At 37.5% G+C, this 16423-nt stretch overlaps 1 long non-coding RNA gene across 1 annotated transcript in view; it reads left to right on the forward strand.

Annotated features, from left to right (window-relative positions):
- The first annotated feature begins 7453 nt into the window (after positions 1–7453).
- The window catches only part of LOC111549693, a 376921-nt gene continuing 367951 nt past the window's right edge, over positions 7454–16423 (forward strand). Inside the window, exons 1-2 of the long non-coding RNA XR_002733804.1 lie at positions 7454–7483; positions 13457–13534. This is a non-coding gene — a long non-coding RNA (uncharacterized LOC111549693). The remainder of the gene's footprint in view (positions 7484–13456; positions 13535–16423) is intronic.

The raw sequence follows: 16423 nt of genomic DNA on the forward strand, positions 1-16423 counted from the left end.
GTGGAAAGGCTAATGGCAGTATGGGTTAGGGAGGAAATGTTGCCTCTACAGGAGATGGGGAAGCTGTTTCTTTTGGCAAAAAAATTTCATCAGAATTTACAAACTTAGTGTACTCAGCTTCATCAGGGTCTTCCCAAACATCCCCATTTCAAATGGCAGGTCCCATTCTTTTCCAATCAATGCCCTCATTTTAACAGTAGACACCTGGCAAGGCTGTGCATGCACCTTCCAAAGCAGGTCAGCCACTCACATGATAAGAGCCTGTGTCTGTATTTCCACAACTTCAACTCTTCTCTACAGGAGATAAGACTATCACTTAGGGAAATCTTAGCAGACTGGAGTCTTGGTATCTGCTTCTGAAGCTAGGAGATAGAATACCTGAGTTCATCATTTTCTTTCATCAATTTGCCCCCTGAACTTAAGACCAACCAACCAGCTTCATTATTTTCCTTGGTTCTCCACATATGGTCAGAGGTATTATGTATGGAGTCGCTAAACCCCTTGCCTCTCACAAGTCATGAATCAGGAGTGTCAAATGCATTTATTTTCCATTGCTCTCTAAACAGTTCGTGTTCGTGCCAAGGACTATCAGTGTTCTTCATACTATTAGAAGTAGTGTCTTTAGCATTTTTGGGTCTCATCATTTTAAGCAGCCAACTCCAGAAACCCCCAAACCAATGAAAAAACTCCATCCTCAATTCTGTTCCTCCAGAACCACTCCTAGCACCAAAATTTGTATTAGTCAGGGTTCTCTAGAGGAACAGAATTAATAGGATATATGTGTGCGTGCGTGTGTGTGTGTCTATGTGTGTGTGTGTATACACACACACACACACAGAGAGGAGTTTATTAAGTATTAAGTTTAATTATTAAAGGGAATTTATTAAGTATTAACTCACATGATCACAAGGTCCCACAATAGGACTTCTGCAGACTGAGGAGCAAGGACTGCCAGATTCAAAAACTGAAGAACTTGGAGTTTGATGTTCAAAGGCAGGAAGCATCTAGCACTGCAGACAAACGTAGGCTGGGAGGCTAGGCCAGTCTCTCTTTTCACATTTTTCTGCCTGCTTTTACTCTAGCCACACTGACAGCAGATTAGATGGTACCCACCCAGATGAAGGATCAGTCTGCCTTTCCCAGCTCACTGACTCAAATGTTAATCTCCTTTGGCAATACCCTCACAGACATACCCAGGATCAATACTTTGTATCCTTCAATCCAATCAAATTGGCCCTCAGTATTAACCATCACAGGGCCTCTGCAGTATTTATATTTGACCAGGATTTCTCTTCCACTTCTTTGTCCAAATGCTCAATCTCAGCTTCTCAGGGTATACGTTTGCCTCTCAGCTGCCTGAGGTTCTTGACTGCAGTGCCCTTATCCATGTCCTATCCCTCATTAAAATGATCATATTACGTAGAAAATAACCTAGTGGACCCAGGAATAAAGTTCAATAGAACATGAGTGGAGATAAATTAAGGTGAGACCCTCATTAAGGCTATTTTATTAAACTTACTGGCTACTCCAGCATTCATCCTTTACAGAAAAGAACTATATTGAAAGATTATTATATACTTGTTTCCAGGATATATTATTTTTAGAAGAAAGAAGGCACAAAACTCAGTGAAAATTATTTTTAAAATATCTAATATATCTCCAGCAATAACATAAATAAAGATGACGAGAAGTTAAAAATAAATACTGTCATATAGCAGGTGTACGTACACACATATTATATGCTTGTGGGCAAGTGCACATTGAGTTAAGAAACAAAAACATCTTTCACTAAATGTCAACCCCATCTTCTAACTATTTGACCTTGGAAAAAGAAACATCTCTCTTTTCTGAGCCTTGATATCCAGTAAGAGTCAGTATTGCCTATTTTCCAGGCTGGGATGAAGTTTTAATGACAGCATGTATGTGGAAAGAATTTTTGTACTTGTTAGTTTCTACTGGCTATTTCATATGCATCCTTTCTTTTTCATGTAAAATCATGACAGGGTGTAAGCTATTTAATTTTAAGTTTAATAAGGTAGTTTATATATTATAGACAGTATAAACAGTCTACCATTGTGCTGGACCACTATGTGTTAATAAATCAAAATTCCTCTCAAGGACTCGTGGACACAGCTAGAGTAGGGAGAAAAAGAGAGTGACTGCAGGCATTAATGAGCAATTATTACATCCCAGAAACTTTTCTAATAACTTTATATTAAATCTCCACAGAGGCCTCATCAGACACTGAGTCAGTGACGTGCTAAAGGTCGTGAAGCTGGTGAGTGGTAGAGCCAGGCAGCATGGCATGTTACTACTCTCCATACAGATCTGCTATTCACTAGCCTTGACAGCTCTGCCTTCGGCATGCACTCTCTAATTCATTTATGCATTCCCAAGGAGGGTTCCTGTGCTTGGGAATTCATTTACAAATAAAATATGACCTCCTCTCTCAAAGAGGTCACAATCCATTTGGAACAGGATACAATTTCCTCATCTGTAAAATGGGGAAAAATACTCTGCCAATCTTACAATGCTGTTGTGGGAGCTGAATTTACATATATGAATGCATTTGTAGATTGCGAATTACTCAACTAGCAGGAAGCATTACTGCTGTGGCTGAAATTCTTGGGCCAAACATTGAGATCTGTGCATTTGTCACGGGAAAGGAAAACAATGTCTTTGCCAAAAGCCCAAAGGAGCTCAGAGCTTTCAAAACAAAAGAGGAGGAAGAGTCTGTCAATCAGCCCTTTTCAGTATAGGAAGATGCCACACAGAATGCCAGTATTACATGGATTGGTAAACTCTGTGTGCTCTTTAATTACTTCAGTAATTAGTAGGCAAACTAACATTAGAAACTGTTCCATTTTTCCTCCTTTTCATATTTTTCACTTTTCTTTCTGGCATTTTAAGTGCACCCTGCTGTTTCCAGACACCCCAACAGAGAACTACAGTTTTACTCTATCTCAGGACCAGCACAGAGGTAGGAGGCTCTGCAGGCTGCAAGAAAGACAAGGTGAGTCAGAGACTGAAGAATAAGTCATAAAAGAAAAACATGTAAAGATACAGGGAAATAGATAAAATTAATATTATTTAAATCTATATGACTCATTTTTACATACCATTTATTGAGAATTCACTCAATAGCACAATGCTATAACAGTGACTACTAACTCAATTAATTTTCACAATATCCCTATGAGATAAATGTTGTTAAAACCTCTGGTTTTCTGGTGAGGAATCAAATGAGAGAAGTAATGTGCCTAACTTGTGTAATAGTTGTAGTTAGAAAATGAGGAGGAACCACTTTTAGAGAACCTAGTTCCGTACATTACACCTTTTCTTAACTTCATCACACAGCAGCCAGAGAAGTTTGTTTTGTACTTGTCTTAAAGGAGGAAACCAGTCTCAGGGGCACCTGTGTCTCTCATGGTCACTGCATATGTTGGTTTACTCAGGCTGCGTAACAAACGTCGTAGACTATGTGGCTTAAACAACATACGTTTATTTCTACCAGTTGTTCTGGAGGCTGGGAAGTCTAAGATCCTGGTGCCAGCAAGGCAAATTTATTCTGAAATCTCTTTCCTTGGCTCATAGGTTGTCACCATCTTTCTGTATACTCAATGACCTCTTCTTTGTGTAGAGTGGGGAGAGAGAAAGCAAGATATCTGATGTTTCTTAGAAGGGCAATAATCCCATTATAAAGACCGCACCTTCATGATCTCATCTAATCCCAGTCAGCTCCCAAAGGCCCTGTCTCCATGTACCATTTCAGGGGGGGTTAGGGCTTCAAAATATAAATGTTGGGGGAACATAAATATTCAGTCTATAATATTCTATCCCTAGCCATCACAAAATTCATGTCCTTATCACATTAAAAATATATTCAAAGTGCTATGAATGAAAAATACTTTTGACTTTAGAGCTGATAAGAAGTCTAAGATCTGTAGTCAACAAAGCTTGGAGATCCAGGAGAACCAATGATATACTTCTAGCCTGAGTCTGCTGGCCAGATAACTGGGAGAGCCAATGGTGTAAATTCTACTTCAAGTTCAAATCCAAAGGCTGAAGAAAACTCTTGTTCCAGCTTGAAGGCCATCAGGCAAAGAGATTGAACAACTGTTTTTTACTTAGTCTTATAGTCCATTCAGATGTTCAGTAGATTATATGAGGCTCAGTCACAGGGTAGAACAATCTGTTTTACTGAATCTATTGATTGAAATGATAATTTCATCCAGCCACATCTTCACAGACATAACAGTAAATAATATTAAATAAATATCTAGGAAACTCATGGCCCAGTCAAGTTGGCACATGAAATTAACCATCATACCATGTTATTTACAGACACCTACATCTGTAAGGTCCTAAATGGCTCCTACCACACTTTTTATGAACCATAGCTATGTCATGGCAAGCATAAAACAAGAATATATCCTGGCAGATTCTACTGCTTGCTGCTGTCTCAGCCATCTCCTTCTGTGAATGGAAGCTTCATGTTGTTCAAATCCGAATGGGAAGATGGGCCACTTATTGTGATTCAGTTCATCTCTCATAGGAACTTGACGGAGTGGTGTCTATTCTGGCCCATAGACTTTAAGAGGAATTCTACTGGAAGCCTATGCAAAATATTTCCCTTGCAGATTAATAGGGAAGGGCGCTAAACAACAACAGCAGCGCAAAGTACCTTTACACTTTATTCCTGCCTTGGGAATGTTAATTAAATTAGTAATAACAGACTTTATATTTATTTATTTATTTGTTTGTTTTGAGACACAGCTTCACTCTATCACCCAAGCTGGAGTGCATTGGCGTGCTTACAGCTCACTGCAACTTCTGCCTCCCAGGCTCAGGCAATCCTCCCACCTCAGCCTCCAGAGTAGCTGGGACCACAAACGCACATCCCCACACCCAGCTATTTTTTGTTTGTTTGTTTGTTTGTTTTGTGGAGACAGGGTTTCACCATGTTGCCCAGGCTGGTCTTGAACTCCTGAGCTCAAGGGATCTGCCCACCTCAGCCTCCCAGTGTGCTGAGACTACAGACGTGAGCCACCACACCCAGTCTCAGTTTTTATGTTTTTAGAAGACTTTTAGGTTCACAGTAAAATTCAGTGGAAAGTACAGAGAGATCTCTTATACCTCTTGCCCCCACAAACACACAGACTCTCCCACTATCAAAATCTTACACTGAAGTGTACATTTATTATCATTTATGAACATACATTGACACATTATCACCCAAGTGCCACAGTTTACATTAGGATTCACTGTTGGTGTTATACATTTTATAGGTTTGGACAAATGTATGATAGCATGTATCTGTTATTACACTATTATATAGAATAGTCCCACGGCCATAAGAGTCATCGATGCTTCACTTGTTCATACCACCTTCTCTCCAAACAACTGGCAACCACTGATCCTTTTACTGTTCCCATAATTTGTCATTCCAAGAATGTCATGTATTTGAAATCATACAGTATGTAGCTTTTTCATACTGGCTTCTGTCACTGAGTAATATGCACATAAGCTTCCCCATGTCTTTTCATGGCTTGATAGCTCGTTTTCTTTTAGCACTGAATAGTATTTCATTATCTGGATGTACCACAGTTTCTTTATCCATTCACCTACTGAAGGACATCTTTGTTGCTTTCAAGTTTTGGCAATTTTGAATAAAGCTACTATAAATATCTGTCTGTATGTTTTTATGTGGACATAAGTTTTTAACTAATTTGGGTAAATACCAAGGAACATGATTGCTAGATTGTATGATAAGAGTATGTTTAGTTTTGTAAGAAATTGCTGCCAAACTCTCCTCCAAAGTGGTTGTACCATTTGGCATTCCTACCAGAAATAAATAAGAGTTTCTGTTGTTTCATGTTCTTGCCAGCATTTGCAGTTCTGTGCTTTTTTAATTTTAGGCATTCTAATAGGTGTGAAATGTCATTTCATTGTTGTTTATTGATCTAATCAAACATGAATGAACTATTTCCAGTTTTTCCTTTACATAACTGAAGTTAAAATCTTTATTCCTACCATTGTAACTCTTGCTTCAGCTCCATATATATACATGTATTTATATACGGATATATCGTATATGTATATATATCATATATATGGCTATATCATATACATTCATATATGCATATAGGCAATATCATACACATTCATATATATCGTATATATATGCATATAGGCAGCCAAATACATCCTAAATGACACATGGGTACTATGACACATTAATGATAGTAATTCATTCTGTTCTACTAATCATCTTCAAATTTATGAGCTCCTCTCAACAATTTCTGACACAAATATATTAACACTATCATAAGTCTCACCACCTTCATCAATATTTTACAGAAGATCAATTTGAAGATAATGCAGCTTATAGGAATTTATATGATTTTGAATTTTATAATTGCAGAGGGAATCTTGGACTTTTCCTGTTTAAATATTCTCCACCTGTGTATTAGACCTTATATCTTCTTTTTAAGATAGTAGTCCATGAGTACATGCATACCTGTAATATACCATCATTTTCTCAACCTCACAAGATGCTTCCTATTAGCCTAATAGTATATGCTATTCACCTTAGTTCATGTTCCCTTGAAAAAATAGAATCTGAAGTAAAGCAATTCTCTAATCCTTATTGGATTTTTTTTAGTTACAATTCCATGGAAAAGAGAAGGAGGTTAACAAAGGGAAGAAATGCAGAGAAAAATATGGAATCAAAATATGAGGAAGATATTAGCAAACTGGCTGTATCTTTTATGACAAACTCAATTGATTTTATCTTTTCCAAGGACATCTTCAGAGGTGTGCTATGAAGTATGCAGTCTCTGCAAATAGTGAATGTTTCTATGCAATAGACCTAGATCACCCTGAGGGCTGATGTCATAGTAAGGACTCAGATACTGTGTTTGCTGCTTGCAGATTGTGCATTGAGCAGTGACATCCAGTCTTAGTGAGAAAAGCTATGTTAAGAGCTGCAATATAGCCTCCATCCTGGCCACCATGACCACTCTGTCTGTGTGTCAATTGAACAAGACATGAGTGGGAGAGAAGGGTGGCTGACTCATTGTTCTTCCTGCCCACCTCATTTTCCAGCCCCTCTGTAGTAGCAGAAGCTCTCAAGTGGTTATCAAATGTGACCCAAAATATCTGCACTCTAGGCTACCTCCCACTGGTGTATATAGTTCCTCTTCTATTACCTCATTGTCCTCAAACTTCCAGTTTTGTTCTTGTAATGACCTAAATGATGACCAAGGCCACTTGCAACTTCCCAGGAATGAGTGTATTTCTTGGCATCTGGCCATTACTCCTGTAATTAGTGAAGGATCCCATGTACTGCTCACAACTCTGCGTATCTGGAGTGGCTCTCATCACTGCTCTCTTTGGGTACTGCTCCTGAGTGGGTTCTAATGTGGCAGGAGCTCATTTTTAGCTAGTGCCGATATAGATAGCCAATCTATTTGTTAACCAGGTAAGCCTGAGTTCTTTTCTAATCTGTCAGCTGGTTGTACAGAAACCCCACAAAGACAGAGGTTTCAGTGGAGAGAGAAGCGTCTGTGGAACCAAGAGAGGAAAGGTGAGATTCTGAGCCATTTGTTTGTGTGTTTAGTTGTACCATATGTTTGTCTCTGGCTCTATCCTCAAGGTATGTTGCCACTGTAAAATAATTGCTGTGCCTGCTCTGATTTATGACTTAGGAGATTTGACAATATGCAGTTCTAGGGCAGGTTCCAGTCAGATTGGAGCTACATTTTCCAAATTTCAGTCTGTGCTGATTCTTTTAAAGAGATGCTAGTTATTTCTAGGAGAAAGAATGGGCTTACCTCAGAAATCTGTGCAACTTTGTGTGGCTTTCATGTCAGGACTTGCCAGAGATTCCATGTGGAATGCTTATTCACCCTGAAGACTTCTAGCTTCACGAGGTTCCTTGGTCAGTTTTCCCAAATGTTAGAAGAGTTAAAATGTGATCATAAATGTGGAGCAGAACACATTGTTCTAGTGCTGGGCCCAAAATGCAACTGTCAAACCACTAAGTTACTTGGTAGAAGTATTACTAAATGTGATGTATGCTGCCTCCGCATAGAAAGATGACCACGAATAGCTGTGTCCTATTTTATTGTTAGAAGGTATGAGATATACCATATTGCTCTTTATCTTAGGCTGTGCCAGCCAGCATGCTCCAGAAAAGTTCATTACCATGATAAGGTTCATAATCTTTAGTGGCTTATCTTTCACCCTATGGTGCATGTGTGTCTTCCTGAAAAGGTCTAGGGTCTCTGACACTTTTTGATTAGTAGGTTCAACTGGCCTATTGCCTTCAATATACCGGACCAGTTTTACATTCTGCATAAAGTCCCAGAGGACTGTATTATGATAGAGAACAAGAAATTTGACATGGTTCTGTGGCAAGACCATTAAGGGGTACTGCTATCTTTGCTCTGAAAAGGCAAAGCATTTTTACTTTCTCAACCAATGGGGCTTGAGAGCATTAGCTGTATAGTAAGCATGAGAAGCAGTGTTGATCTATTACAAAGTGAAAGCACATTTAACCATGGAATTGCAATTAATGCTACTACTACTGGATTAATTTTTGAATATTCCGTAAATACTTGTCAGGAACCATCTAATTTTATTATTATTAATTATTATTTTCAGAGTCTAGATGAGGAAATTAAATGAGAAAATGACATCATTTATCTTTCCATTTTTTGAGGATGGTGCTAATCTTTTAAATTTTTCTTCCGATGTATTTTTGTTTCTGGTTTACTATACAGGGTGGGGGAGAGCTGTTTCAGGGACTACTTTATGTATCCTACTATTATGGTTCTTACACTGAAGATAAATAAATAAAAGATGATTCTGTCAGATGCTAAGTACATCTATCTCACTATGTATTTGCATACTACAGAAATTAAGTACAGTGAATGTGTACAGAATAATTTAACTCACTGTAAAACAGTTGGGTAATAACACTCCCCAAATAGTTCATCTGATAAGCAGTGAAGGTTTCATATTCTACCATAGTCAAAGTTCATCTCACAAATATTCTCTGAACTTCAGTGTTCTATCACCTTCAACAAAAGAAGCCAAATAAGTTTTTGCATATGTTGTGCTTTCTGAATCCGAAGTAACCATAGAATTGGAAATCTAAATGAAACCTTAGGCAGCAAAACTACTTGAGATGTCCCTTGTGGCACAGCTGGGTGATATCTGTGTAATGTTAATCTGTATGGCCACTGGGCAAAGCAAGCAGCCAGGGTCCCCAGAGATAGGTAAGACTGAGGGTATCTGAGACAGGATATAAATGGTATCTGATGATGTTGTTCTTCTATTATAAGATAATTTTCCTTATCTTGTCATTACCCTTGTCCCTCAGTTTGTCTTTTGCCTACCCGGTTCACAGAAAAACATTTTCAAAACGTATGTAAAGGTGATCTGTTTTCTGCTCTTTTGCTACTATATCCTCTTAAATCTATATCATTCACTCTTCAGACCACTCCACTGAAACAACTCAATTACCTTCCCCTTTCTAAATACAAGGACTATTGTAAATTCTAATCTAAGTTGACTTATCAACATCATTTGACACAGCTGATTACCTTTTGCTTGTTAAAATTCTTTTATCACTTGACTTGCGAGACACCATATTCATCTACTTTTCAGTTTGGCATACTTGAAATTACTTCATTTCTTTCAGTGGTTTATTTTGTTTACAGTGCATTTTGAATTTTGGAGAGCCCCAAGGCATTATACCTTGAACATCTAGTCTTCTGTGAGTTTCATTTCTATGATGATTTCCCTGGTATCACACTTTCAAGAAACTATATGTATATATGCTGATTATCTGAAATTTCTATTTCTGCCCTTGAATTGACCACAGAACTGCCAATATCTTCAAATCTTCACTTAACAGACACTTAAAACTCAATATGCCCAAAACTAAATTCCAGATTCATTCTTTTCACATATAGTATTCACCAACTCAACAAATGCAATACAATCTTCCCATTGTCCCATGGTTTATTAGTCTGTTTTCATGATGCCGATAAAGACATACCAGAGACTGGGAAGAAAAAGAGGTTTAACTGGACTCCCAGCTCCACATGGCTGGGGAGGACTCAGAATCACGGCAGGAGGTGAAAGGCACTTCTTACATGGTGGCAGCAAGAGAAAATGAGGAAAAAGCAAAAGCAAAAACCCCTGTCAAGCCCATCAGATCTCATGAAACTTATTCACTATCATAAGAATAGCACTGGAAAGATCAGCCCCCATGATTCAATTACCTCCAACTGGGTCCTTCCCACAACACATGGGAATTCTGGGAGATACAATTCAAGTTGAGATTTGGGTGGGAACACAGCCAAACCATATCACATGGTCACTCAAATGATTACATCATTCAAATTGCCAATGTGTCTTCTTTTTCTTACAAACCCTACGCTTAATGCTTGTAACCATTTTTGCTCCTCACTATTTATTTCTAGTCAACTCTACTGCTATTATAATATCATCATTGTATACCAAAAATGAAATTCCAAGTCTCCCATCCAATTGCATGAACCCCTCTTCTTGGCTAAGGACATTCATAAGTTAACCTGAAAAAGTAGTTTAGGCATGATGGGAGATGGGGGTCAGAAATACCTCATTACATTCTTTTCCCTTTGCAGTTCAGGCACAGTTGACTAGCATTTAACATTAAAACAGAAACCTTAAGATTAACAAATTCGACTGTTTATAGCAATAATATACCAACATGACAGGTAGCGGGTCCTAGAAGAAATAAAAATATTTTACCCCACAATATATTTTTTGACATATTTTGAAATAATCCTGCAAAGTTGGTTCTTGTGGAAAAACATCTATGATCTCTGGAGAATCCTCTTTCCTTTATAGGTGTTTTTTAATGATGCAGAAGAGAAATAACTGAGTCTGGCACTTTTTTTTTTTTTTTGAGATGGAGTCTTGCTCTGTTGCCCAGGCTGGAGAGCAGTGGCACAATCTCAGCTCACTGCAACCTCTGCCTCCCGGGTTCAAGTGATTCTGCTGCCCCAGCCTCCTGAGCAGCTGGGACTACAGGCACATGCCACCACACCCAGCTAATTTTTGTATTTTTAGTAGACAGGGCTTCACCACGTTGGTCAGACTGGTCTTGAACTCCTGACCTTGTGATCCACCAGATTCAGCCTCCCAAAATGTTAGGATTACAGGCATGAGCCGCCACACCCAGCCACTCTCAGGTTTTTAAATCTGATAAAAAACGTTTACACTATATTCCCTCTGAAGCCTGCTACCTGGATACTTCATCAGCATAATAAAAACCTTTATCTCCGTAACCCCTTATCTTAACCCAGACACTCTCTTCTATTGATTCTAGGTCTTTCAAGCAATTGACAATCAGATAAATCTTTGAATCCACCTATGACCTGGAAGCTCTCCACCCCCAGCCACTCCCACCCCACTTTGAGTTGTCTTGCATTTCTGGACTGAACAAATGTACACGTATTCATGGATGCGTCTTAAGTCCTCCTAAAATGTATGAAACCAAGCTCTAGCCCAACCACTTTGAGTGCACATTCTCAGGGTCATCTGACACTTTGTCACAGGCATGTCCTTAACCTTGGCAAAATAAACTCCTAACTTGATTGAGACCTGTCTCAGATACTTTTTGGTTTACACCATCACATCTCTTCTAAATTATTATAACACTTCCTAACTGGTATCTATTTTTCCTCTATTCCAGAATTTCCACGGTCTATTATTGATATAACATTCAAATAATTTTTTTAAAGGGATTTTGTTATTGTTGGAAACCTACCACTGCATCTCTTTTCGTGCAAAGCAAAAGCTAATTTTTTTAGAGGTTTCTAAAATGTCCTATATAATCTATCAAGCTTATTCATTATTTCTCTGGCCTCATTTTTTACTACTCCTCATTCTGAGCCACTAAGCCATTTTGTAATATGTCAAGTGAATTAATACTGCCTCTAGATAGCTAAGTAGTTTTCTTCCTCATCCTCTCCACACTTTTGCTGAAATGCCATCTTCTCAATGAGATGAAGCCCGATCATCTCCAGTTGCAATCCTCCTTTTGTTGACACATGATATTATTTTTCTCCTGATTTATTTTTTCCCCATGTTATTAAAACATTTTAAGGTACTGTGATAATTCATTTTATGTGTCAACTTGACTGGGCTGAGGGATACTGAGGACTAAGCTCTTATTTTTTTTTATCTTGCCCAAATTCCTATCTAAGAGGTCTGGGGAGTCATGCCCTACAAACCATAAATTCTCATCACATGTTTTTTATTTAATCCTATATGTAGCATATCTTACTTTTCAATCTGACTCTGGCATAACATTATGTGACAAAGAAGGAAGTCAAAATATTTTAGCGCAAAACATGTTTCATTGCTATATTCTGAAATGGTCTTGCAAAGCTGTCCTTTATGGGGAAAAATGTACCTCTGTAAAGAATCTCTATTAACATAGCTAGATTTTTTTCTTCCAGGCCCCCCCCAATCCTAAAAATATTAAGAGTCTGGTGCCTTCTAAAGGTGTAAAGAGGAAATATTTTTCATCCATTGTCTCTACGGGCAGCCACTATAAGACTTCAAAAGAATCCTTGTCTCCACAATCTTTTACCTTAACCTGAACATTTCCTTTCTATTGATCCCAGGACTTTAAACAAATATAGCCAATTGCCAATCAGAAAATGTTTAAATTTATGTATTGCCTGAAAGTCCCCCACTTTGAGTGGTTCTGCCTTTCTGAAGTGAACCAATGTGTTTCTTCAATGTATTTCATTGATGTCTCATGCCTCCCTAAAATGTATAAAACCAAGTTGCACCCTTATCACCTTGGGCACATGTTCTCAGGACTTCCTGAGGGCTCTGTCCAGGGCCATGGTCACTCATCTTTGGCTCAGAATAAACCGCTTAAAATATTTTACAGAGGTTGACTCTTTTTGTCAACAATACCCAAATAGCTGGTGCAACATGATTTCTGGATATGTCTATGAGGGCATTTCAAATGAGATTAGTATTTGAATCAGTAGACTGAATAAAGATGATTCTCTCCAAAGTAAGTGGACATCATTTAATCGATTGAGGGCAAAGATAAGACAAAAACGTAGATGAAGGGCGAATTTACTCTCTCTGCTTGAGACAGGGCATTCATTTTTTCCTACCCTTGGCCATCAATGCTCCTGGTTTTTCGGCTTCAGACGCAGTTCTGTCCCTCTAGAGAACCGTAACTAATACCTTAGGTATGGCTGCTTTGTACTTAATAAATGTTTTTCTATATAAAAGTCACCTTACAAATGTTACTTCTCTGGCTATAGAACATCCTGTTGTGCACACGTATCATGGTATTCTTAGATATATCATTGTTTCCAGGATCTCTCTATTATAAATAGTATTATGATGAAGTTTTACATGTTTTTAGGTTTGTTGGAGTTTGGATTTATTACCAAGTCATATTTGGAGCATGTTAGTATCTTACAACTGAGATTACTGGGTCAGAGTATAAGTGTTTTTAAAACCTTTCTGACGCCCTACATTAATTTTTGCAAAGCTGTTGCATATAGGCAATATAGATATGATATTGTGCCACAACTTTTTCTTTCTCTAACTTTTAAAAATACACTTCTGGGAAACTGGGCAAATCTGAGGACCCTTTTCCTGAATCCCTTCACATGTTTCACTTTTGACAAATTTTTAAAACCTGGTTCTTAGGCCTTCAGACTCAGACTGAATTACAATACAGGCTTTTCTGGTTTTCCAGCTTGCAGATGACAGCTCATGAGGCTTCCTCTGCTCCATAATTCTTCTAAGAAATCTCTGTCTCTTTGTCTCTCTCCATATTTGTATGCCTGATTTACTTTGGTGGTGGTTGTTTAGTCTTCTATCTTCGTGCATATTAAATAAGGATGTAGCAATACATATCTAAGTGTTGTTTTTCTCATTTAATCGTTTTTTGTTTCAGTGATTCATTAATTGTGTATTCATAGAAACAATGAGGTCATATGTTTTAAATTGTAACCATGTGCCTTAGAGTAGAATAGTGTTCCTCAAATATTTTGGTCCAAAATTTCTTTACTGAATACCCAAGACAGTTTATGATTATATAAGTTATATCAGTTGAAAATTAGCACATTAAAATTAAAATTAAGAAAAAATTAAATATTTAGTAGTTCCTTTTTTTTTTTTTTTTTTTGATAGAGTCTTGCTCTGCTGCCCAGACTGGAGTTCAGTGGCATGATCTCGGCTCACTGCAATCTCCACCTCCCAGGTTCACACCATTCTCCTGCCTCAGCCTCCCGAGTAGCTGAGACTACAGGCACCTGCCAACATGCCCTGCTAATTTTTTTGTATTTTCAGTAGAGACGGAGTTTTACCGTGTAAGCCAAGATGGTCTCGATCTCCTGACCTCGTGGTCTGCCCGCCTCAGCCTCCCAAAGTGCTGGGATTACAGGCTTGAGTCACAGTAGTTCCTTTTTTAAAAAACACTATATTAATCACATTATAGTTTAACTTGAATTGCATATATTTGTTTATATTTTTCAAAATGTATTTTTCATGTTTATATTTTTCAAAAACCAATGTATTTTGAGACAAAAATGGCATTACTTTACTTTTTTAAAAAAGACCGTAAGGCCTGGTGCAAAAGTAGACAGCTTGATTTTCATATCTGCTTCTGAATCAATCTGTTATGTGCTTTCTAAAATTTAAGTATACAGGAAAAATCTGTTCCTGCACGGAAAAGGCATAAGTAGTTGAGAAAGAAAGTGTACTTTAATAACCTTTTAAGATGATTGTGGGTTTTCTTCTCTGATAATAAACCAAATTGATAAGTGTTAAGTTTCTTATAGGTGAGTTTCAATGTGGAATTTAAAATTCATATAAAAAACTCTTCACTGGGTTACGTAAATATCTATCGATCCATCTTACACTTTGAGTGGATCTTTTACCCATGCATGATTTTGTAACATCATACACTAATTATTTAAAAATATTAGCTCACTGATTTATGCAGACTTTCCAACTGCTAGCCTATTTAATTATAAAACATACAAAATCCATTGGTTAATATCACCAGTATTTTAATAAGAAAGTCTTTAACTTTTGAAAAACAGCCAATCTTACATCGGGAGATAACAACTTCTCCAAAATTCCAGTTTTCATTTGTAACCTCATATATTATCATTGACAATACATGATGTCAAGTGTTTTATTTGAAGAGACAAATGCACTTAGTTTGTTATTGAAAAAATACCTGCCATACACTTTTTTGAACATAGCTAGTTTGTCTCTCAGTCCTATATTTCAAGTAAAAATAGTATTTCATGAAAAAAGCAGCTCATCTGCTTACAACTCAAACAAGCACAAGTGTTTTGTTTTTGAGGTAAGTATTTTACTTAGGTATGCATCCCAAATGCTTTATATATCCTCCCATTTTGTCACATAAAATATTAAAAATATATGGATTAGACTCAAAATTTGACAAAAGTAGTACCTTTATTGCCTCATCAAAGGCATTTTAAAGTGAAACAGGCTCTTTGCCTTCAATAGTGTGGCAATGAAGAGATAAATATCTACTAGAATAGAAGATTTCATTGTCTTGATTTGTACGAAAATGCCAACAGTTTTCACTACTATTTCTTTTGTGTCATTAATGCAAGTGTCCACATATTGCAAAAAGGCAAGTAACAATTATGGTATTATTATATAAATGGTGTAGACATTGAACATCCATCAGTGTCTTGGAGATTCCTGCGTTCACATGAATACTTAGAAAATTGCTGTATTAGAGTGGAGTGATAATATTGCTTGCTCTGCCTCTTTTGATACTTGTAAACATTGCCCCATCTTTGTGTAAGCCATTATTCATTGGATAGTCTATTAAAGGTAGCTAAACTTAATCACTAACTAATATAGAATTCAGTATCAGAAATAGAATGTTGTTGTACGAGAATCTGAAATGTGGCATCAGCTTAGTGGAGGGGATTTAGCTGCCAGAACAGTCTGTCCACTGCCATCTGAAAAGCCTGTGACTGTTGTTCTGCAATGACAAATGATTTTGTCTAACTATTGTTTGCTTTATCTCTAGACTGAGATCTTGCAATGGTCAAGGCTAGAGTCTTAGGCACAACTATAGGCTACCTTTAGAATGGTGGTGTGTGCCACTTCCTTCTTGATACAGTTAGTAAAGTCTGACCAATAGAAAGGTAAATATCTTTTACCTTTCATATTCAGACTTTTTCATAGTGAAAAGGGGAGCTATTAATAAATACGTGTGGACAAGGAGTATACGTCAGGATTATATCAAGCAAATGGAATACACACGTCATACAGGAAGAAATAAACTCAAATTATAATATGCCACTCTGCAGGACAACATGGGAAACATCGC

This window comes from Piliocolobus tephrosceles, chromosome 7 (genome assembly GCF_002776525.5).
Source record: "Piliocolobus tephrosceles isolate RC106 chromosome 7, ASM277652v3, whole genome shotgun sequence".
Taxonomy (NCBI): domain Eukaryota; kingdom Metazoa; phylum Chordata; class Mammalia; order Primates; family Cercopithecidae; genus Piliocolobus; species Piliocolobus tephrosceles.